Source organism: Lissotriton helveticus, chromosome 4_1 (assembly GCF_964261635.1).
Source record: "Lissotriton helveticus chromosome 4_1, aLisHel1.1, whole genome shotgun sequence".
NCBI classification, from domain to species: Eukaryota; Metazoa; Chordata; class Amphibia; order Caudata; family Salamandridae; genus Lissotriton; species Lissotriton helveticus.
The window spans coordinates 600,002,113-600,026,009 of record NC_136063.1 but is presented as its reverse complement, the minus strand read 5'-3'; positions in this window follow the sequence as shown (position 1 = coordinate 600,026,009).

Sequence of the window (23,897 nt, the reverse complement as noted above, 5' to 3'; positions counted from 1 at the left end):
GCAAGACCAACAACAAGAGTGAGTGCTTAGATTTATCTTATGTAAAGTAGCTGGGGTAATCAATAGTCTATTGTGAATATAAAAGAAAGTTTGAGTGGTATTAGCTGCCCTGGAGGATTTCTGTATCTTAAACCGTATTCTATTCCACAAACAAATTAAAAAAGATATGTTTAAATCATGGTCCCACTGTAATTCCATATCTGTCTTTTCTCTGCCTTCTGAAGAAGAGATTATGTTATTATAAATTTCGGATGCTGATATAAAGGATAACAATAATGTAGCTAATTGAGGAATTGGAGTAACATGGGTATTATTTTATTGAATATGTTTATATATTGAGCAATTCACAGACATTAGTGACATATATTTAGCAAAGTATGAGGGAGGAAAGGAAAAAATATAGTTGGGCTTGTGCAAAGGAAAGGTAAAAATCAGAGTTGATGACCCATTAAAGACCTTTCTCATGCCAGGAGCTCGAAAAAAATTGTTTTATTGTTTATTTTAGCATATTTATTATTCCATTTTGAGGAGCAAAGAAATTTCTCTCTGACAGCATGATAGAATACAAAAGCAGGATGTAGAATCTTACATGTATTTTTTAGACTAGGGAGGGACATAGATTGAAGTTTCTGGGTAAAGGTTAAATATTCTTAAAAAGAAAGAAAATGAAGAAACATGTACTCAAGATCTACCATAGGCAAGGTGATTTAAAATCCACTTCAGGTAATGAAAAAGAGGCTTGTTTGAGAAAAAAAAGTCAGTGCGATGAGAATGAAAATCAGGAAAATGTATTCCTCATATGCTTAGGGTGTTTAAGTTTTTGAAGGGACATGCAGGAATGTTTGTTTTTCCACAAGATGACAGAAAGATTATTATTATATTTTTTTAAAGTAAAGACAAAGAATGTAAGTAGGTATATTATAAAGACAAAAGAGTATTGTAGGAACCTCATCTCTTAAGCCTGTCTAATCATCCCCACCAAGATAAAAATGAATGATTCCATCCAGAGGTAAGAGAAGATAGAGTTGCGAGAACCACTTTCCTATTAATAGAAACCATCTCTTTTACAGAAGCAGGGAATATGATCTGGAAACGAGAAGTAATGAAATATGTGTGAAAACATAATTTATTTATTGTGAGCATTTCACACGCATCCTCATTAAGTTTGTATCCAGGAAGAGAAGTGAAAATTGCGATTTCCGTCAAGAAGGATGGAAAAGAGGTTTGTGGATGTGACATGAAAGGAAAATTATCATCTTCATATAATGATAATTTTAAATATTTGTCTAAATATTGGAATCCATCAATGTCTGAATTCATATGGACTTTTGACAGCAAGGGTTTTAGGGCAAGAACAAACAATAAGGGAGAAAGAGGGCAGCCTTGTCTCACACCTTTGTGAAGTGAGAATGGTGAGGATATCAATCAATCAATCAATCAATCACAGCATTTATATAGCGCACTACTCACCCGGAGGGTCTCAAGGTGCTAGGGGAGGGGGGGGTCCGCTACTGCTCGAACAGCCAGGTCTTGAGCTGCTTCCTGAAGGCGAGGTGGTCCTGGGTCAGGCGGAGGTGGGTCGGGAGGGAGTTCCAAGTCTTGGCGGCCAGGTAGGAGAAGGACCTTCCCCCTCTGGTGGCTCTTTGGACGCGGGGGAGGGCGGCGAGGGCGTGGCCGGTCGATCGAAGCTGGCGTGTGGGAGCGTACAAGTTGAGGCAGCTGTTGAGGTATCCGGGGCCTTGGTTGTGTAGGGCTTTGTGTGCGTGGGTGAGGAGACGGAAGGTGATTCTCTTGTTGACCGGGAGCCAGTGCAGGTCTCTCAGGTGTCCGGAGATGTGGCTGCGACGGGGGATGTCCAGGATGAGTCGTGCTGAGGCGTTCTGGATCCGCTGGAGTCTCTTCTGGAGTTTGGCGGTGGTACCGGTGTAGAGGGAGTTGCCGTAGTCCAGACGGCTGGTGACGAGGGCCTGGGTGACCGTCTTCCTGGTCTCGGTGGGGATCCACCGGAAGATCTTACGTAGCATGCGCAGGATGTTGAAGCATGACGAGGAGACGGCGTTGATTTGTCTGGTCATGGAGAGGGAGGAGTCCAGGATGAAGCCCAGGTTGCGTGCGTGGTCTGTTGGTTTGGGTGCGCTGCCCAGGGCGGGGGGCCACCAGGAGTCGTCCCAGGCGGAGGGTGAAGATCCCAGGATGAGGACTTCCGTCTTGTCCGAGTTCAGTTTCAGGCGACTGTTCATCATCCACTTGGCTACGTCTGTCATCCCTTCGTGTAGGTTGGCTCTGCGGCGGTGGGGTCGTTGGTGAGGGAGAGGATCAGCTGGGTGTCGTCCGCGTAGGAGATGATGTTGAGGTTGTGTTGGCGGGCGATGGCTGCGAGGGGGCTCATGTAGACGTTGAAGAGGGTTGGGCTGAGCGAGGAGCCTTGAGGAACGCCGCAGATGACTTTGGTGGCTTCTGACCTGAACGGGGGGAGGCGGACTCTCTGTGTCCTTCCGGCGAGGAAGGAGATGATCCATTCCAGTGCCTTCTCCTGGATTCCGACGTTGCTGAGGCGATGTACTAGGGTGCGGTGGCAGACAGTGTCGAAAGCCGCGGAGAGGTCTAGGAGGATGAGGGCCGCTGTTTCTCCGTTGTCGAGCAGGGCTCGGATGTCATCGGTGGCTGCGATCAGGGCAGTCTCGGTGCTGTAGTTGGCCCGGAATCCAGACTGCGAGAGGTCGAGGGATCCGTTCGTCTCGAGGAAGGCGGCCAGCTGTTTGTTGACGGTCTTCTCGATGACTTTTGCAGGAAATGGGAGCAGCGAGATGGGGCGGTAGTTCTTGAGGTCGGTGGGGTCGGCTGATGGTTTCTTCAGTAGAGCGCTGAGTTCGGCGTGCTTCCAGCTCTCCGGGAAGGTAGCGGTGTCGAAGGAGGTGTTGATGATGTCCCGCAGGTGGGGTGCGATGACAGCGTCGGCCTTGTTGAAGACGTGGTGAGGGCAGGGGTCGGTCGGAGATCCGGAGTGGATGGAGTTCATCGTGTGGATGGTGTCTTCGGTGCTGATCAGGGTCCAGGCGCGGAGGGTAGTGGTGGGGGGCGGTGGTTCGGTCGTGGCGTGCGTCGGTTGAGTGCTGAAGCTGTTGTGTATGTCCGCGATCTTGTTGTAGAAGTAGGAGGCCAGGGAGTTGCAGAGGTCTTGTGAAGAGGTGATGTCGTTGTTTCCGGCGTTGGGGTTGGAGAGCTCTTTAACAATGTTGAAGAGTTCCTTGCTGTTGTGTGCGTTGTTGTCCAGTCGTTCCTTGAATGCAGTTTTCTTGGTGGTGTGGATCAGTTGGTGGTGTTTTCGGGTGGCGAGCTTGAGGGCAGTCATGTTGTCCGGAGTTGGGTCTCTGCGCCAGGCTTTCTCGAGGGCTCGGCAGTTCCTCTTGGAGCTCTTCAGTTCATCGGTGAACCATGGGGCTTTCTTGCTGCCGGGTCTGCTAGGCGGGGTCTTCAGAGGGGCGAGGTCGTCTGCGCAGTTGCTGATCCACTTTGTGAGGTTGGTGGCCGCCTGGCTGGGGTTCGTTGCACCGGTGGGAGGGTTCTTGCTCAGGGAAGTTGCGAGCTGGTCGGCTGTGATCTTGTTCCAGCTTCTGCGTGCAACCTGTTGCTGGTGGTGGTGGATCGTGTTCCTTCTGAAGCTGAAGTGGACGCAGCTGTGGTCCGTCCAGTGGAGTCCGGTGGCGTGGCTGAAGGTGATGTCCTTGCTGGATGAGAACACGAGGTCGAGAGGGTGTCCGGCGTAGTGGGTGGGGGTGGTCACCAGCTGCTTGAGTCCGAGGTTTGCGAGGTTGTCCAGCAGGGTGGTGGTGTTGCGGTCGTTGTTGTTCTCCAGGTGGAAGTTGAGGTCCCCGAGGAGGATGTAGTCAGCGGAGGGGAGGGCGTACGGGCTGATGAAGTCGGCGATGTCTTCGCTGAATTGTGTGCGTGGTCCCGGGGGTCTGTAGACGAGGGTGCCTCTGAGGGTGGTCTTGGGGTTGATGTGGATCTGGAAGTGCAGGTGTTCGGTGGGTGCGAGGGTGTCGTCGGTGTTGGTCGTGATGCGGATGTTGTTCCTGTGGATGATGGTGATGCCTCCTCCTGTCTGGTTGACGCTGTCCCTCCGGATGATCTTGTAGCCGTCCGGGATGGCGATGGCGATGTCGGGCGCTGAGGAGGCGTTCATCCAGGTTTCCATGAGGAAGGCGACGTCCGGGCTGTGGTATCGAGCAGGTTCCAGAGCTCGACGGCGTGTCTGTGGACGGAGCGGGTGTTGAGCAGGATGCACTTCAGGTGGCTACTGCTGGTGCTCGTCTTGGTCGGTGCTGGTGTAGTGCAGGTCCGGATGCAGGTGAACTTGCAGGAGTGGCAGCGGAAAGGTCCGAGTGTGCACCTCGGGGTGGCTCGGTAGCAACCAGGGATCCGGCCGGCGTTGAGTGCGTTGAGCTCGGAGGCGTCGTAGGTCCGGCGGGTGGGCTGGTGTCTGCGGGGGCCAAGGGTCCTGGCACTGGGCGCGGTCCAGGCGCGGACGTGCGCAGACGGGCTTACCATTGGCGCGCCTTCGGCGCACAATCGGCGCGCCCGCTGCGCGTCAACGCTGCGCGTTTGCCACTCTGCCATAAGTGGAGAGTGGGGGGGGGCGGAGCGAGGGAGGGGCAGCTGGGAGGTGGGAGGGAGCGGCGAATGAGGGTCGAGGAAAGTAAGGGTGCGGGCCGCAGGGGGGCAGCGGTGGGGAGGGAGGGAAGAGAACGGCGGGAGGAGGAGGGGTGGCGGGAAAGGAGAGGCGGGAAAAAACGGCGGAGCGGCGAGGGGGAGGCCTGTGGGCAGTCCCTAGCAGGCAGCGGGCAAGAGGTAGGGGCAGGGATCAGACAGGCAGCAGGGTGACCTGGCCCCCGGAGACCGTGCGATGGCGGGGTCGGGGGTCAGGCAGCCGGCAGCAGGGAGACCTGGCACGCGGGAACGTGCGAGGCAGGGGCAGGAGGTAGGCAGCAGGGAGGCCTGGCAGGCAGGCATCAGGCGTCAGGCAGCAGGGGGCCCTGGTACACGGGGACCGTGCGACAGGTGGAGCGACCAGGAGGGTCACAGCTCACTGCCGTGCGGTCTCAGCCTTAAGTGTCCCAGTGGGAGGGAGGGGCAGCTGGGAGGCGGGAGGGAGCGGCGAATGAGGGTCGAGGAAAGTAAGGGTGCGGGCCGCAGGGGGGCAGCGGCGGGGAGGGAGGGAAGAGAACGGCGGAGGGAGGAGGGGTGGCGGGAAAGGAGAGGCAGGAAAAAACGGCGGAGCGGCGAGGAGGGAGGCCTGTGGGCAGTCCCTAGCAGGCAGCGGGCAAGAGGCAGGGGCAGGGATCAGACAGGCAGCAGGGTGACCTGGCCCCCGGAGACCGTGCGATGGCGGGGTCGGGGGTCTGGCAGCCGTCAGCAGGGAGACCTGGCACGCGGGAACCTGCGAGGCAGGGGCAGGAGGTAGGCAGCAGGGAGGCCTGGCAGGCAGGCGTCAGGCGTCAGGCAGCAGGGGGCCCTGGTACACGGGGACCGTGCGACAGGTGGAGCGACCAGGAGGGTCACAGCTCACTGCCGTGTGGTCTCAGCCTTAAGTGTCCCAGTGGGAGGGAGGGGCAGCTGGGAGGCGGGAGGGAGCGGCGAATGAGGGTCGAGGAAAGTAAGGGTGCGGGCCGCAGGGGGGCAGCGGCGGGGAGGGAGGGAAGAGAACGGCGGAGGGAGGAGGGGTGGCGGGAAAGGAGAGGCAGGAAAAAACGGCGGAGCAGCGAGGGGGGAGGCCTGTGGGCAGTCCCTAGCAGGCAGCGGGCAAGAGGCAGGGGCAGGGATCAGACAGGCAGCAGGGTGACCTGGCCCCCGGAGACCGTGCGATGGCGGGGTCGGGGGTCAGGCAGCCGGCAGCAGGGAGTCCTGGCACGCGGGAACGTGCGAGGCAGGGGCAGGAGGTAGGCAGCAGGGAGGCCTGGCAGGCAGGCATCAGGCGTCAGGCAGCAGGGGGCCCTGGTACACGGGGACCGTGCGACGGGTGGAGCGACCAGGAGGGTCACAGCTCACTGCTGTGCGGTCTCAGCCTTAAGTGTCACAGTGGGAGGGCAGTCCCTAGCAGGCAGCGGGCAAGAGGCAGGGGCAGGGATCAGACAGGCAGCAGGGTGACCTGGCCCCCGGAGACCGTGCGATGGCGGGGTCGGGGGTCAGGCAGCCGGCAGCAGGGAGACCTGGCACGCGGGAACGTGCGAGGCAGGAGCAGGAGGTAGGCAGCAGGGAGGCCTGGCAGGCAGGCGGCAGGCGTCAGGCAGCAGGGGGCCCTGGTACACGGGGACCGTGCGACAGGTGGAGCGACCAGGAGGATATGAGACCATTGATAATAATTGTGGCATTGGGAGATGAATATAGTATAGAAATTAGATTAATGAATTCTGGATCAATACCAAACCAAGAAAGGGTGCAGAAAATAAATGGCCAATGACTTGATCAAAAGCCTTTTCAGCATCTAAATAAATAGCCACCAGCAAGTGTTTATAAGACTTGGACTTTCTCAAAATGTTAAAAAATAGTCTAGTATTGAAGCCAGATTGTTCTTGCCCAATTAACTTAGAGAGTAAAGAGTCAAGAGTAGATATAGCGCAAGAATTTTAGCAAAGATGTATAATTCTAATTAACAAAGGAAATTGTTTGTACTTTTTACACAATTTAGGGGATTTGTTTTCTTTGGTGATAAGACAGAATAAGGGATCTTGAAAGGAACCCCCAGCCCAGCAGAGTTAGAGGATACAAAATAAGTAAAAAGACCATATAATTTAGGTATTAAAAACTTGGAGAAATGGATATTTAATTCTATAGGGAATCCGCTAAGACCTGGGGATTTTCCTTTTTTGATGGAATGCTCAGCGGTGAAAATATCATGAATGATAATGTCACCATCCAGTAAAGAGAAGTCTGTATCTGAATTTGACGAGGACTTGAGAGAAGATAAATATTGATGATTATCTTCCTGACAAGCATGTAAATTGGGAATGAAAAGAATGTGATAATAAAGAGGAAATCAAAAATAATTGGCATTAGCATGAGCTGAAGCCATCTTGTTTGTGGCATCCATTTTGTCAGCTATGTAATTCTCCCATCCTCCGCTGCTCGTCTTTTTCCCTGCCTGTGCTGTCTATTTTAGTTGACTTCCTGACTCAGCTAAAAGCAATATGCATGCTATAGACTTTGTAGCTGCCAGAACACTTGGTCTCAGACTCAACTGTCAATCTCTTAGTGCTGCCATAAGCACTCCTTCTCCCCTTTGCTGACTAAGTGATTTCCCATCTGCCCATGTTTGTCGATAACTATTGCTCTGTATGCTTGTACCTTCTATTTGTAACTACATGTTTACCAGTGTAGAAAACTCTGTAGATAATCCCCATGGTCTGTGTATTGAAGCCTCTACCTCCTGGAATACTTGAGGGTGTTGTATGGACGTGGTCTCGCTCATGAGTGAATAAATGTGTTATTTTGAATTCCAGCTTCAGTGTCAATCTCTATTTTGTTAGTCTAAGGACCCGTGGACAGAGAAGGGGAACCCTGCACCAGTGTGCCCCTTAAAAAAGCACATTTCCACATTTTGGCACCCGATGTGGGCCCGATGAGGAGACCCTTGTCTTTGCAGCCAAAGAGATTTTTCCGTTTTTCTTGATCTGACCCTCCAGGTGGTGGCCGGTCCTGACTGAGGTTTCCTTTAGCGCAAGTATTTGCAGTGACCATTAGGTCGACCAAGAGATTGGCATCTGGAGGTTAGAGACTCCTGTTTGGTAAGGTCGCTGAAGAGGTACTCTTGATTTGCTTGGCCAAGATTCTGGTTTTGTTTGTTTGATTTATTTTTTGCAAAAAAATAAAGACAGGTAATATGGAGATTATTCTCTACTTTTGAGTATATTTGATAGGTAATATTTTACACAAAATTGGTAGCATGCCTGTTCCCAGCACACTCCGTAGGCTGTGTTGCTGTCTTAGAGATACCAAAATGGATTTAGAAAGAAGTCATCCAGCTTCCCCAGAGGAGACACCTAATAGACATATGTACATTAAAAACAGTATTTTTTCCATACTGTATAGTACACTGTGGAACAAATATACGAAAAAGGACCCTGATTTACGATGGCCTGTGAATGGGTCATTTAACTTTAAAAAAGAGTCAGTGAGGAGGAGCTTGGCGGGCATCCGAGATGGCCGCTTGAGCACAGCGCTCTCCGGACCCTCGCCGCCCCCGGCATTTTATCCTGACTGAATCCTGATTTCTTACAAGAATTCGTGTGGAGGACGTTTGGCTGATCAGCCTGGCACCTTTCAGAAATTGATTTGGATCTCTTATTCCTGAGATATGATGGTCTGAACTTTTGGTCTCCGCCCTCGAGGTGCGCCCGGGACGGGGTGCGGTTCTGTAGCCGTCCTGGAATTGAACAACAACGGCAGGAGATCTGGCCTTGTGGGTCCCCCTTCCTAAGTTTCGGTTTCGATTCTGTTCCGACTTGGGCCACGGGTGTGACTATCGAGTTGCGGCTGAGACCTGGAGGCGGATCGGCTGTTGGGTTTACCTGCGGACTATTTGCTGGCTTGGCGACCTCTACCCGAGTTGTGCCCCTCATTTTTGTGTACTTTTGATCCTGTGCTTTGGGTGTCGGGCCCGTCGGCCCTGGTGGCTTGTCCTGTGACGCATCTTCAAAATGGCGGGCAGAGGGGACAGAGAGACGCGCAAGACGAAAGCACCACTGCGCGGAGCCCCGGTTCAATCAAATGTCATGGACCGCTATACTCATTCTAAGGGGTCCCCCGGAGCTGCCCTGCCTGGCTCTAGTACAGCGTCCGAACGAGTTTTGGAAGAGTCGGCGGAGCCCTCCCTACAGGACATCATGGGCGCCATCTCGGGCGTGAGGGAATCCACCGGCCAACAGTACGAGGCCTTGGCCCATAAGCTTGACACCGTGGCTATTGAGGTTAATCTTATTCGTGCTGATCTCGGCAAGACGAATGAAAGGGTGCAATCGTTGGACATTAAATCGTCCAGCCTCACAAAGGACGTCTCGGAGCTCCAGACAGAAATCGGCAATCTCCGTCGGGTGCACGACTTCATGACCCGACGTCTGGAGGATTTTGAAAATAGGGCACGTCGCTGCAATGTTCGCCTGGTTGGTGTACCGGAGAACCCTGAACCCCACTCGGTGGATCTCCTGGTTGAGGATCTGGTCTTGAACCATCTTGCCCCTTCCGGCCTTACGAAGTTCTTCACGGTGGAACGCGCACATCGTGTTCCAGGGGGCAGGGTTCGGCCGGGAGCCCCGCCGAGACCCATTGTAGCGAAACTTTTTCACTATAGAGACCGGGACGCTATCCTGCAGGCCTCACGGGTGAAGGGCCCGGTGGCCTTTGAGAATGCTACGGTGAACTTTTACCCGGACTTTTCCCAACAAGTTCAGAAACAACGGATGGAGTTTCGTGGGGCCAAGAAACGTCTTCGGGATCGGGGCTTACGTTATGCTATGCTCTATCCCACCAGACTTCGGATCGAGTATAATGAGCGTACCCTTTTCTTTGATCGCCCAGATGCTGTTAATGACTGGCTAGACTCCTTGCCTGACCGTGCTCCTGAGACTGAATCCACCGCTCACCCTGGTGGTGCCGAGGGTGGTGTGGAGATCTGACTGTTTGGCTCACATGTTTTATTTTGAACTCATTTTCAAGATTGTTGACCGGCGTTCCTCTGCAGTGTGATTATTTCATCTTTCTTTTATTACTTTTCGTTCTTGATGTTTGTCAGGGGCGGGTGGAACGGAGACCTTTCCTCCTCCGGGGTCTTTGTGTAGACTAGGGGTTATGGGGCGACAGGCACACTGCAGGTTGGGGTGGCTCTTTAGCTTTTTGCAGGGGTGCAGGGTGGGGGGTGTTTCCTTTCAGTTTGGGGGAGGGGGGCTGGGAAGTTCTTTCTTTTTTGTGTGTTGTTTTCAAGGCGAATTGCTCCTGTGTCTGTTGCTGTTTCTGGTGTCTTGCTCGTGGATGAGGGGTCTGGGCTCGGGTGGTTGGGATGGGGGGTAGGGGGTTGAAATTTGTTTCCTGGAACGTTAATGGCCTGGGAGATCGTATTAAGCGCAGTGTGGTCTTGAATTGTATACGACGTTTGTCGCCAGATATTGTTTTCATGCAGGAAACCCATTTGATTGGTAATGTTTGTAATGCGATGAATAGATGGGGCTACCGCCTTGTGGCGCACTCGGGGTTTACCTCCGGATCTAGGGGTGTGGGTATCCTTGTTCGAACCTCCCTCCCCCTGGCGATTGACGAGGTGATTCAGGATGACCGTGGGAGGTATACTGTCTTGGTGGGTAGATATGAGGGCCGCACCCTATCTCTCTTTAATGTTTATGTTCCCCCGGGCTTACAGACTTCTACTTTCACTGATTTGGGCCGTGTTTTGTTAGATCTCCCTGAAAGTACTCTCTTCCTGGCCGGAGATTTTAATTCGGTGCTTTCCGGCCTTCACGATCGCCATCCCCCTAGGGATACTCCGCAGGCTCAGCAGTGGTTGGGTGGGTTTCTAGATACCTTTGGCCTTGTGGACTGCTGGCGACTTTTGCACCCCACTCAGCTCCAATACACTTTCCATTCTGGGCTCATGGCAGTCTGTCTCGGCTGGATTATTTCCTGATGCCCGCGGCCCAGTCGTCAGCGGTTCGCGAGATTTTGCATTTGCCAAGGGGTATTTCTGACCACTCGCCGCTTTGGCTTCGTTTCGAGGTTGGGGTGGAGACAGCGGGCCGAGTGGCTCCAATTAACCCATGGTATCTTTCCTCTCCTGAGACTCGTACCCTCTTGCTCAAGTCCATAGATGCATATTTCCTGGAGAACGAGGGGTCGGTCCCTTCGGCTGTGTCCCTGTGGGAAGCCTTTAAAACTGTGATTCGTGGACAGGCCCTCTCCTTGATTGTTGAAGCCAAGAAAGCCGGGAGGAGGGAGGTGGTGGACCTTGAGGGGGAGATCTCTGCTTTGGAGGATGAGTTGGAATCTGGTGTTACGCCTGAGAAGCTCCATGCCCTGGGTCTAAAACAGTTTGCATATAAATCCCTGGTCACAGACGCTGCTAAGGTGATGTTTCGTGAGCAACAAGGCAGATTGTACGATGTGGGTGATAAGGCGGGCAAACTCCTAGCGTGGTTGGACAAGAAGGAAAGAGTTATTCGTGTGGTGCCTGTGATTCAGTCTGCGAGTGGTGAGAATGTGACTGATCCGATTGCCATTGTTGATCGTTTTGCGGAATATTTCCGTGTTGTGTATGCTCCCGTGTCTAAGAGGGACGTGGCTGACTCCCGCTTACTCTTGCGCGATATCACTTTGCCCTGTGTCACCGACCTGGACCGTATTGCTTTGGACTCCCCTTTTACGAATGATGAGATAGCGACTGCTATCCGTTCGCTCCGTTCGGGCAAAGCGTTGGGCCCGAACGGGTTGCCCATTGAGTTGTACAAGCTACGCCCCGATAAGATGGCGCCGTATCTTCGCGCCATGTTTCTAGAATCTCGTGAACGTAACATCCTTCCCTATGATCAGCGCCTGGCGACAATTGTCGTCATCCCTAAAGATGGTAAGCCACGTGACCTCTGTTCCTCATATAGACCCATATCCCTGTTAAATGTTGAACCCAAGGTTTTGGCAAAACTTTTGGCGACTCGTCTCCTCTCGGTTCTCGGGGATTTGGTCCATCCGGATCAGTCTGGCTTTATCCCGCATCGCAACACTGCTTTGAATCTGCGACGCCTTCACGGCGTGATGGCGAGGGCGGGGCTTCTGACTGAGCCGGCCATTTTGGCGTCCCTGGATGCCTCTATGGCCTTTGATACTGTGGAGTGGCCCTATCTATGGGCGACTCTTGAGAAATTCGGATTCGGGTGCGAGTTTATTAGCTGGATTCAGTTGTTGTATGCGGAACCTCTGGCACAAGTTGTGGTAAACGGTAGAGTGTCGGCTCCCTTCTCCTTGGGCAGGGGTACCCGTCAGGGTTGCCCCCTGTCCCCGTTGTTGTTTGCGCTCGCTCTTGAACCATTGGCGACCTGGCTCCGGTGGGAACCGTCCTTTAAAGGGATTCGCTGGGCCCCGGACTTCGAAGACCGCGTCTCGCTTTATGCGGACGACATCCTTTTGTACCTTACTTCCCCTCGCAAGTCTTTAACTGTTTTATTTGACGTTCTTGTGTCCTTTGGCGCTAACTCAGGCCTCGTCATCAATTGGACTAAATCCTGTGTGTATGTTTTGTCTGGTGTCTTGCCTCCGTTGCCGAGCAGACTTCCTCTTCAGGTGGCCAGGGATGGCTTCAAATACTTGGGGGTTTTTGTTACCTTGGACTCGTCCCTTCGTTTTGATCGTAATCTCCTTCCCCCGTTACTTAGGCTACGTTTGGACGTTGCCCGTTGGCGCAGACTTCCCCTGTCTCCTCTGGGTCGGGCGGCCCTGTTTAAGATGATGTCATTGCCACGGTTTCTCTATGCTCTCCAGAATTATTTTGATCCTATCCCTAAGTCCTATTTTCGGGAGATTGAGAGCCTTCAGAGGCAGCTTATTTGGGATGGGCGTCCGCGCATTGCTCTCGCGAAACTTTCCATCCCGTGGTATGATGGAGGCATGGCGCTCCCCGATATTAAGAGATATTACTGGGCTTCCCATCTGTCCGCTATCAATCACGCTATGTTTTCGCCAGGTCGTAATCCGGCGTTTGAAATGGATAAACTTCAGCTTCCGGGAGGTGACTTTAACAGAGTGCTTTATTCTCGCTCCGCTGGACGCCATCTGGTGGGACCTACATTGACTGCTTTGACGGTGTGGCGTGCCGCGACTGTGAGCTTGGGATGGGAGGATCGCTTGACGTTGGCGACGCCGCTTTATGCTTCAGAACGTCTGGGCGGTCTTTGGTCTTCCAAGGGTTTCGACCATTGGGACATGATTGGGATTTCCAAGGTGGGGGATGTGTACTCTAAGGGTTCTGTGCGTTCGTTTCAGGCCCTCCAGGCTGACTATGGCCTGAGTGGTCGGGAATTCTTTCGTTATTTACAGCTCAGGCACGCCCTGACTTCGGTGTTTGCTCCTGGTGAGATTCCACCTGACTCTTCCCCCCTTGAGGACCGTATCCTTGATGGACATCTTCCTGATAGCACTATTTCCCTGATCTATAAAAAGTTGATTAACAATCGGTCCGACTTATTGGCCCGACTTCGGGAATTGTGGATGGGAGATGGGTTGGAACTTGATGATGAGGATTGGCAATCAGCCCTCTCCTCCCCGAAGGAGGTGGCTATTCCGGCTCGTCTCCGTCTGGTTCAATTGAAGATCCTTCATCGGGTGTACGTGACGGGACCGCGACTGGTGGTGATGGGCTTTTCCTCCGATGGACTGTGTAAGCGTGGGTGTGGATTGCGTGCTACTTTCCTACATATTCTCTGGGAGTGCCCGATGGTGGCTGCTTATTGGGCGGCCGTGCTTGAAGTGATGGCTGTGGTGACAGGTGTGTCCTTGTGTCCGGAACCTCGTCGATGTCTTTTGAATGTTTGGGAGCCCACGGACTATTCGGTGGCGCAGACTAGATGGGCCACCCTGGGATATATGGTTGCGAAGCGAGACATTGCACAACTCTGGGGGGCCTCCAGGCCCCCTGACCTCTCGAAATGGGAGGATAACATGGATTGGTCCATGTTCCGTGAGAAAACCGTCTATGTGGCCAGGGGCAGACCCAGGGCATGGGTGAAGATGTGGGGTCACTGGAACGACTACCGTGGCGACATTTGTACTCCTCCCCTTGTGGGCACTGTTGGGCTTGCCCTGTCTCCATAGGCAGGCGTTCTTGGAACCTTTCATATAGGGGTTGTGCTGGTGTCTCCGGCCCTCCCCCTTCCCTTTTTTGTACTGACTTCTGGGTCCCTTCCCCCCCCCTCCCTCCGAGCTCCTCGGTGCTTGGTGTTTTGCTACTGTACTTCTGTTGCTGTCCCCCCCCTTACATCCATTGAGCTGACCTTCGGTACTATACTTTCGCCTTTTGTGTGTGTTTGTTCTTCATATAAATAAAATCTGTTTTTGTCCTGTAAATAGAGCTGAGTATTGCATTGTTGATTGACTTTTACCTCTGCGGGCATATATGATATGTGTCCACTCCTCTTTTAGCGGCCGGCCCGTGTGGTTGTAGGCCCATCCTTGTACTTTTTTGCTTACTCAAATAAAGGTTTTTAAAAAAAAAAAAAAAAGAGTCAGTATGTAGAGCAGTGTTTGTTTAAACATGAGAGTCGACAAGATATGTTTGAATGTGTACAAATGTGGAAGAGAGAAGTGCAAGAGAGAGTGAGAAAAGAAGAAGCTATATCATAAAAAGAGCAGCGTAAAACGATATATCAAAAAGCATTGGAATTGAAAAATAAGGAAATGAAGGAAACAAAAGACAAAAAGGAAAGGGAGCGTTATTTAGAGGTAACTGGCTAGTACCCTATTAGGCACCTTATTTATCCCATACTTAATAAACCTCAAGATGATTCCATCTTGTTAGATAGACCTCCACCCTCATATAAATTATCTAGTGCCCCTGAGAATGAGGTTTCAGACGAGGAGCATTTGTCTTCAGATGAAATAGATAAAGATAAGCAAGGTGGGTGGCTAACTCGCTCTACTTTGACCAAGGAAGAAAAATACAAATTACGGGACATTGCCAGAGAGGAAGCGCGTCAGACTACTACAGCGACGGTCCTCACAGTTACAGTTCAGCTTCGGGAAAACGCCAAACAGTTATATTTTTTTGAAAAATTCTCTTGGGAGGTAATATATGGTTGGTGGCATAATTCTAATGAAACAGAGCCACATCATATAAGTATTGATTATAAACAGTTGGGACTTTCCTTTTTTCAAACTTACCTGATATGTAAAGGCGAGTGGTCAAATTACGAGATGAAACATTGCGTTTATGAAAAGGCAAAGAGTAAATTAGAAAAAAAAACATTGTAGAAATAGCTCTATCTCAGACAAAGGAAGTAGATGCTTCAGTAGATGCAAACAAAGCTAGTAGCAGTGAAGCTGTTATGAAACCAATGCATGAAGCAGCACCTCTGTATGTTCCCCCAAAGGGAGCAGGAACGAATGAGGATAAAACCTCAGATGATGCAAAGGGATATTTTATTTATAATTGGGTCTATACCCCTTGGAGTAGAGCAGAAATATTGGCTCTTAAAGCTGCTTTGCCTGATCCGGGGAAAAATCCAGCTGCTTTCTATGAAGAAGCTGAAGGAGCTATTAGCTCCTGCACTTTGACCCTGCCATATATTGATATGTTTTTGGGACTTATTTTGCCCCCTGATATGTGGATAACAATTTGGAAGGTCGACAATATTACAGCTTACGGTGATACTTGGGTGCATTTAGATGAAATCGTTGTGGCTAATGAGTAACCCTGGGCGAAGCACTACGCTCCGCTCGCGGAGTTTGCGAAGTTTTTGCAACTTCGCACTACGCGAGCGGCACGTAGCACAGTGCGAACATGCGTAGTGCAGCGTAGCGTAGTGCAGCGCTCATTTTTTGCTTGTCCGCGGTCCTGAACGTCATGTTCGCGACCGCGAGCAAGCAAAATGACATCCCGGCGAGATTCTCAACGCGAGGAGGTCAGGTTTCTCATTGTGAGTGGTTGCGCATGCTCGCGACCGCTCTCAATGACAAACTACCTGTTCGCGTTGAGAAAGCTGCCGCTCGAGTAATAATCTCCTCGAGCAGCAGAAAACTACAGCTCGCACTGTGCAAGATGCCGTTTTCAATGCTTGCACAGTGCCGGATGCTTGTTCGCACTGTGCAATCATTGAAAACGCATCTTGCACAGTGCGAACATGCTACTACGCAGCTCGCGTAGTGCTACGTGAAGTTCGCGTAGTGCGAAGTGCACTTCGCGTAGCTTCGCGTAGCGCTACTCCGCGAACTACGCCCACCCCTACTAATGAGCCTGCTCAGAAACCGCAACAGGTGATATTAGATCTTCCCAAAGCTATTGTAACTAAGTAGAACACTCTCATACCCCCTAAGAAAATAGATTGGACAACGTTAGCGCCTTGTAAACAGAAAGCATCTAATTGCTTTACATGATTTGAAGAGACATTCCATGACTTTAGTGGGCAGTCATTGACAGGTGACATGGGTAAGTATCTGTTCATCGACAAATTTGTCGCTAACATGTTGCCAGAAAAATCTAGTTGCCTAAAGGCCAGCGAGAGTTAATGGACTAAGTATGGGCGAATTTTGCGGATTCGCAATCCGTGAAATTGCGTATTTACAGATTTGCAATCCGCAAAATCCGTGAACTCTCGCGAATTTTGCGGATTTTTTTTGCGTGTTCGTGGGGCGCTTTGCGTGTTCGCGGGGCGCTTTGCGTGTTCGCGTTTTTTTTTTGCCTGGTTCATCACTGCCACCCTCTCGTTTTTTATGCCCTTCTGCCCTCTGTACCACTTGTTTTTGTGCTTTTCTGCCCTCTGCCCCACTCTTGTTTGTGCCCTTTTGCCCTGTGCCCCACTGGTGTCTGTGCCCTTCTGCCCTCTGCCTAACTCATGCCCTCTGTCCCACTTTTTGCCCTTCTGCCCTCAGCCATAAGTCAGCTTCAACAGGAAGCACTAATAGATAAAGTAAAGCAGGTGCTCCAGTTGAAGGTCAAATTAAGTTACACAGTCATTAATCACCCCAAGTTTGGGGTGATTAATGATTGTGTAACTGAATTTGAGCTTCAACTCTAGCACCTGCTTTACTTTATCTATTAGTGCTTCCTGTTGAAGCTGACTTTTGTAACTATTTAGAGGCTCTGGCAGCTTGCCGGCGCCATTCTAAAATAGTTACAAAAAGTCAGCTTGAACTTTTGACCCAATCCCTTCCGCTCGCGGATTTTCCCGGAAATTCTCAAATCTCGCGGATTGCGAACTTACCGAAAATCCGCAAAATCCGCGAGCGGAATGGATTTTCCGCCCATGCTTATAATGGACTACGTCTTCCCCAGTTTCCCTTTTGACTATGGCCCAATATTATGAGCACCAGGAATTGGAAGCAAAACGCAAAGAGGATAAGAAGGTTAAGGATTTAAAGACGAAAGTTATGTTGGCTCAAGTATATGGTCAACCATTCCGAGGTAGTGGTAGAGGCAGACGTGCCGTATATACCCCTGGTGTACCCCCTTTCTCTCGAGCAACTTTGTCTTCTGATCAGTGTGCTTATTGTAAAGAGATTGGACATTGGCGTTCTGAGTGTCCCGTTTTGCGAGGTGAGCAGTATCAACGGGGTAGAGGAAGAATAAGAGGATGCCCAGGAAATTCAGGACAAAGGGGAGGAATAGGAAATCATACAAGATTTGAGGCAGTTGAACATGGACCAAACTATTCTAATACTTTTGACAGATGGAATTAATTTCAAATGACAGATTATTCGACTGATGGTCTTGGGGATTCTAATTATGCATAGGAATGCCTAGGATGGGGTAAGGAACTGGTTGAGGTCCCAGTAGATCAGAAGGGTCCCTATGTTGATGCAAAGGTATTGGGTTCTACTGATCAGTTTCTGGTTATACAGGAGGTACTCGTAGTCTTCTGTCTAAAAAAATGGTTCCTAGTGCTTCCCTGTCTGGCACAATGCTAACATCGATAGGATTCGATGGGACACCTACACTTAGCCTACTGTCACAGCCACTTGCATTTAGTCTTGATAAATTCACTGCAGCATGTCCATTTCTGCTTTCCCTAACATGCCGGATAACATTGTGGGTATCAATATGCTTAAACATTTTGTGCTACAACACGTTGTTCCCCAGAAGGTGTGCATGGTGTTTTAAATGATAAGTTTCCTATGGTTGAGAGGTCTTATCTCATTAAAGAGGATGTTGCTCTGGAATCGTTACCTAGTACTTTTTGGGCTATATCAGATACTGATGTGGGACAAATGGTTATCCCACCAGTACATATTCAAGAGAAGGAAGGTGCTGTGTTGCCTCGACTGCCCCAATATAAAATATTTTGGGAAGTCAAAGAAGCATTAATACATATTGCTCAGGATTTGATCAGAGTGGGGGTTGTTGAAGAAGTCACTTATCACATTTGTAATAGCCCTATTCTTCCTATTTTGAATAAAGATACTGACGCTAAAAATTACAGATTCATTATTGATTTACGAGAAGTTAACACAATCGTAGTGCCCCAATACCCGGTAGTCTCTGACATCACAACACTTCCTAATATGGTTCCTCCTACTGCCACTTCATTCAGTGTCATTGATTTGAAGAATGCATTTTTCTCAATACCTATTCACCCTGACAGCCGCTATTTGTTTGGCTTCACTTTGAATAATTGATCTTTCAGATTCTGTAGAGCTGCACAAGGATATACAGAGAGTCCTAGCATATATAGGCAGGCATTGAAAAGGCAGCTTGATTCTTTTCCTGTACTGCAAGGGGTGGCCCTTATTCAATATGTCGATGACATCTTGTTGGCTGCCGAAACCCCTGAAAGTGTGAAGAAAGAACACAGTCCCTATTATCATTCCTTGCCACTCATCATCACAAAGTCTCTTGGAAGAAATTGCAATATTGTAGACAGCAGGTTACCTACTTAGGTCACCTCCTGTCTAAGGAGGGACGTGCACTCACACCAGATGTTGAAGAAAGTGGTACTCGCACAGCAGGGTATTCCTTGAAAATGAAGACTTGTAAAGAGTTTTCGTGTGCAGGAGGGTGGAAAACACTGTCTAGCCTTGCAGTGTGTCAATGGACATAGTAGAAGAAGCTCTCCCGCCTAGGGAGAGAACAACCCAACGCACTACTTTCAAAGGACCAAAGGTCTGATTCATTACTTCAACTGTGAGGATATTCGTACTCAAGATGAAAGAATGTTCAAATGTGTGATTTATTCATATCCATATCAGGATTTCAATATAGATGGTACATGTCAATAATCTGTATTCCACACGTATGTTCGGGTGTGTTATCACATCACACAACCCAATGCATTTCGGGCATGGCCCGTCGTCAGGGGAATTACTCTACAAACAAAAACATACAAGAACCAAATGTAATACGCATGTAACAATATCAGCAAAAACCAAACTAGAATCCAATCCCAGTAAACGTGTGTTTGAAAAATGAGAAGTGCTCGACTACGTGAACGTGACAGAGAAGCGAGAGTATGTGACCCTGTAAATGAAATTATAGCCTTAGAACCAAAAGTCACAACCGAACCATAAACCATAGTGAAACGCTATATATAGTGACTACTTCAATCAAACGGGTGCACAAGATAGAATATATCTTCAGTAATCCAGTAACCACCACCAATCATGCAATAAGAAAACGAGTCCCCGATCGTGGGTACTTACTCGTGTGAATGTAACAGCGGGACTCCGAAGAGTTCCACGAGGTGAACGCGCAGTGAGAAAGCAGGAAGTCAGAATATACACGACAGTGAACATAGAGATAGGACTAAACGTAATGAATAGAGTGTGGGCGCCATCTTGAAAGGTGCAAACCAGTAAGGCAAAAGTAAAGTAGACAGATCAGAGATAATTCAACAAAACGGGATGACAAAAAGAATCACAAATAACATAAAAATTCAATGCGATCATTGAGACCCAACGGGGCCATCGTGGAAAGGTACCGGATCCAAAAGTTCTCTCTCTTTAGTAGGTGGTTCTTATTGTTGCATGTGATAGGAACTTGTTCCAATATTTGGAATTTAAGCTGAGCCACTGTATGTCTGTGCTCAAGGAAGTGGGTGGCAACACTAGATTTTTGATTTTCAGTTCGAATGTTGCTCTTATGTTCCAAGATTCTCGTGCGAATCATTCTCTCAGTGTGGCCCACATAGCATTTGCCACATGGGCATTTAAGAACGTAGATCACATTCTTGCTGCTACACGTTGCGTTGACCTTCAACTTGATAGGGAAACCTTTCATCGGGTGGTTCATGGTATTGCCTTGGATGCTGTTATGACAGTTGCTGCAATTGTGGCATGGTTTAAAGCCACTGTATATCACTGCGGATTTGGGACTGCTGGTGTTGTTCAGAATCTCTTTCAGGTTTCTGCCCCTGGTGAAGGCAAAGATGGGGGGTTCTGAAAATAAACCATTAAAATCAGACTCATGTGTCAAGATAGACCAATGTTTACGAATGATCCTTTGAAATTGTGAAGAGGCTTTAGAAAACTTAGAGACTACCACCATACGTTCGGTGGGGGTCTTGCGTTTCGGTTGTAGCAAAGATGCTCTACTGAGTTTCTCACTTCGCTGGATAGCCAAATCCAAGATGGGATTAGGGTATCCCCTTGCGCGTAAACGATCAAGGACAGTTTTGATCTGAGTCTTGCTCTCATCAGGCCTGGAAACGATTCTTTTCACCCTGAGTATCTGAGCATATGGCAAGTTGTTTTTGAGTCCCATCCGGTGGAAGCTATGATAATGTAGGGTAGAGTTTCTGTCTGTGGGCTTGCGGAAGACTGTAGTGGACCAGTCTCCCACCTCTCTTAGTATTTTCACGTCCAAAAAATGGACGCAAGATGTACTATGTTCCCAAGTGAATTGAATACGCTGTGTGACTTGATTCCAAGTGTTGAGAAAAGTAATGAGGGTGGTCCACTACAGTCTTCCGCAAGCCCACAGACAGAAACTCTACCCTACATTATCATAGCTTCCACCGGATGGGACTCAAAAACAACTTGCCATATGCTCAGATACTCAGGGTGAAAAGAATCGTTTCCAGGCCTGATGAGAGCAAGACTCAGATCAAAACTGTCCTTGATCGTTTACGCGCAAGGGGATACCCTAATCCCATCTTGGATTTGGCTATCCAGCGAAGTGAGAAACTCAGTAGAGCATCTTTGCTACAACCGAAACGCAAGACCCCCACCGAACGTATGGTGGTAGTCTCTAAGTTTTCTAAAGCCTCTTCACAATTTCAAAGGATCATTCGTAAACATTGGTCTATCTTGACACATGAGTCTGATTTTAATGGTTTATTTTCAGAACCCCCCATCTTTGCCTTCACCAGGGGCAGAAACCTGAAAGAGATTCTGAACAACACCAGCAGTCCCAAATCCGCAGTGATATACAGTGGCTTTAAACCATGCCACAATTGCAGCAACTGTCATAACAGCATCCAAGGCAATACCATGAACCACCCGATGAAAGGTTTCCCTATCAAGTTGAAGGTCAACGCAACGTGTAGCAGCAAGAATGTGATCTACGTTCTTAAATGCCCATGTGGCAAATGCTATGTGGGCCACACTGAGAGAATGATTCGCACGAGAATCTTGGAACATAAGAGCAACATTCGAACTGAAAATCAAAAATCTAGTGTTGCCACCCACTTCCTTGAGCACAGACATACAGTCCGTAGAATCGTTTCCAGGCCTGATGAGAGCAAGACTCAGATCAAAACTGTCCTTGATCGTTTACGCGCAAGGGGATACCCTAATCCCATCTTGGATTTGGCTATCCAGCGAAGTGAGAAACTCAGTAGAGCATCTTTGCTACAACCGAAACGCAAGACCCCCACCGAACGTATGGTGGTAGTCTCTAAGTTTTCTAAAGCCTCTTCACAATTTCAAAGGATCATTCGTAAACATTGGTCTATCTTGACACATGAGTCTGATTTTAATGGTTTATTTTCAGAACCCCCCATCTTTGCCTTCACCAGGGGCAGAAACCTGAAAGAGATTCTGAACAACACCAGCAGTCCCAAATCCGCAGTGATATACAGTGGCTTTAAACCATGCCACAATTGCAGCAACTGTCATAACAGCATCCAAGGCAATACCATGAACCACCCGATGAAAGGTTTCCCTATCAAGTTGAAGGTCAACGCAACGTGTAGCAGCAAGAATGTGATCTACGTTCTTAAATGCCCATGTGGCAAATGCTATGTGGGCCACACTGAGAGAATGATTCGCACGAGAATCTTGGAACATAAGAGCAACATTCGAACTGAAAATCAAAAATCTAGTGTTGCCACCCACTTCCTTGAGCACAGACATACAGTGGCTCAGCTTAAATTCCAAATATTGGAACAAGTTCCTATCACATGCAACAATAAGAACCACCTACTAAAGAGAGAGAACTTTTGGATCCGGTACCTTTCCACGATGGCCCCGTTGGGTCTCAATGATCGCATTGAATTTTTATGTTATTTGTGATTCTTTTTGTCATCCCGTTTTGTTGAATTATCTCTGATCTGTCTACTTTACTTTTGCCTTACTGGTTTGCACCTTTCAAGATGGCGCCCACACTCTATTCATTACGTTTAGTCCTATCTCTATGTTCACTGTCGTGTATATTCTGACTTCCTGCTTTCTCACTGCGCGTTCACCTCGTGGAACTCTTCGGAGTCCCGCTGTTACATTCACACGAGTAAGTACCCACGATCGGGGACTCGTTTTCTTATTGCATGATTGGTGGTGGTTACTGGATTACTGAAGATATATTCTATCTTGTGCACCCGTTTGATTGAAGTAGTCACTATATATAGCGTTTCACTATGGTTTATGGTTCGGTTGTGACTTTTGGTTCTAAGGCTATAATTTCATTTACAGGGTCACATACTCTCGCTTCTCTGTCACGTTCACGTAGTCGAGCACTTCTCATTTTTCAAACACACGTTTACTGGGATTGGATTCTAGTTTGGTTTTTGCTGATATTGTTACATGCGTATTACATTTGGTTCTTGTATGTTTTTGTTTGTAGAGTAATTCCCCTGACGACGGGCCATGCCCGAAATGCATTGGGTTGTGTGATGTGATAACACACCCGAACATACGTGTGGAATACAGATTATTGACATGTACCATCTATATTGAAATCCTGATATGGATATGAATAAATCACACATTTGAACATTCTTTCATCTTGAGTACGAATATCCTCACAGTTGAAGTAATGAATCAGACCTTTGGTCCTTTGAAAGTAGTGCGTTGGGTTGTTCTCTCCCTAGGCGGGAGAGCTTCTTCTACTATGTCCATTGACACACTGCAAGGCTAGACAGTGTTTTCCACCCTCCTGCACACGAAAACTCTTTACAAGTCTTCATTTTCAAGGAATACCCTGCTGTGCGAGTACCACTTTCTTCAACATTTCTATTTTTCTGCTACTGGAACTCAGCACGCCTACACCATGAATTTTGATTCGGTTTCTGGAATGACCGACCAGAAAGCAAGCACTTTCGCATACACCACAGATGATGCAGATAAAATCTACGGGATGATACAGGAGGATGTCATCGTCACTGGCAACACCCGAAGTGCAGAAAGTAATCTTCGTCAATTACTCTACCTTTTAAAAAAACATTCTAATCAAAAACTTCATGCAAGTACCCTCATCCGGTACCATCGTGTGCAACGGATCCCCCGTGGCCTACGGGTCCCACTAAAACCTCTTCTCTGTAAAAATAATACCAAGTTTGTGGAACGTTGGTATTCGATCTTAAATAAATGTTCCCTCGATCTTATTTTATTGATTGTGGAGGAGCTATCTAAGACTTTGGAGGAACTTACACTAGAAATCACAAACGTGAGAAAGGAACTAGACGACACCATGACCGCCGAAGAATTACAAAAATCCTTGGAGGATATCAACATCCAATTGGATAAACATATACGGGAGACACAGGAGCGAAAACTCAGGAAATTTAAAAGGGATACTATAGACTACAAATTGGGCGAGGTCTATTCCTGGGCCGAGGCATACGCCCGCCGGCGTCCTAACAAGCCATATAATCCATTCTCCGCCAATGAAACTTCATCCTCAGAGGATGATCAAAGAACAAGACCTGCACAGAGCCGACCAGACACTGATGCCCAAACTCCCAGTACCTCTAACAACACTGCGGTTCCTTTTTTAGAGCCGGGTA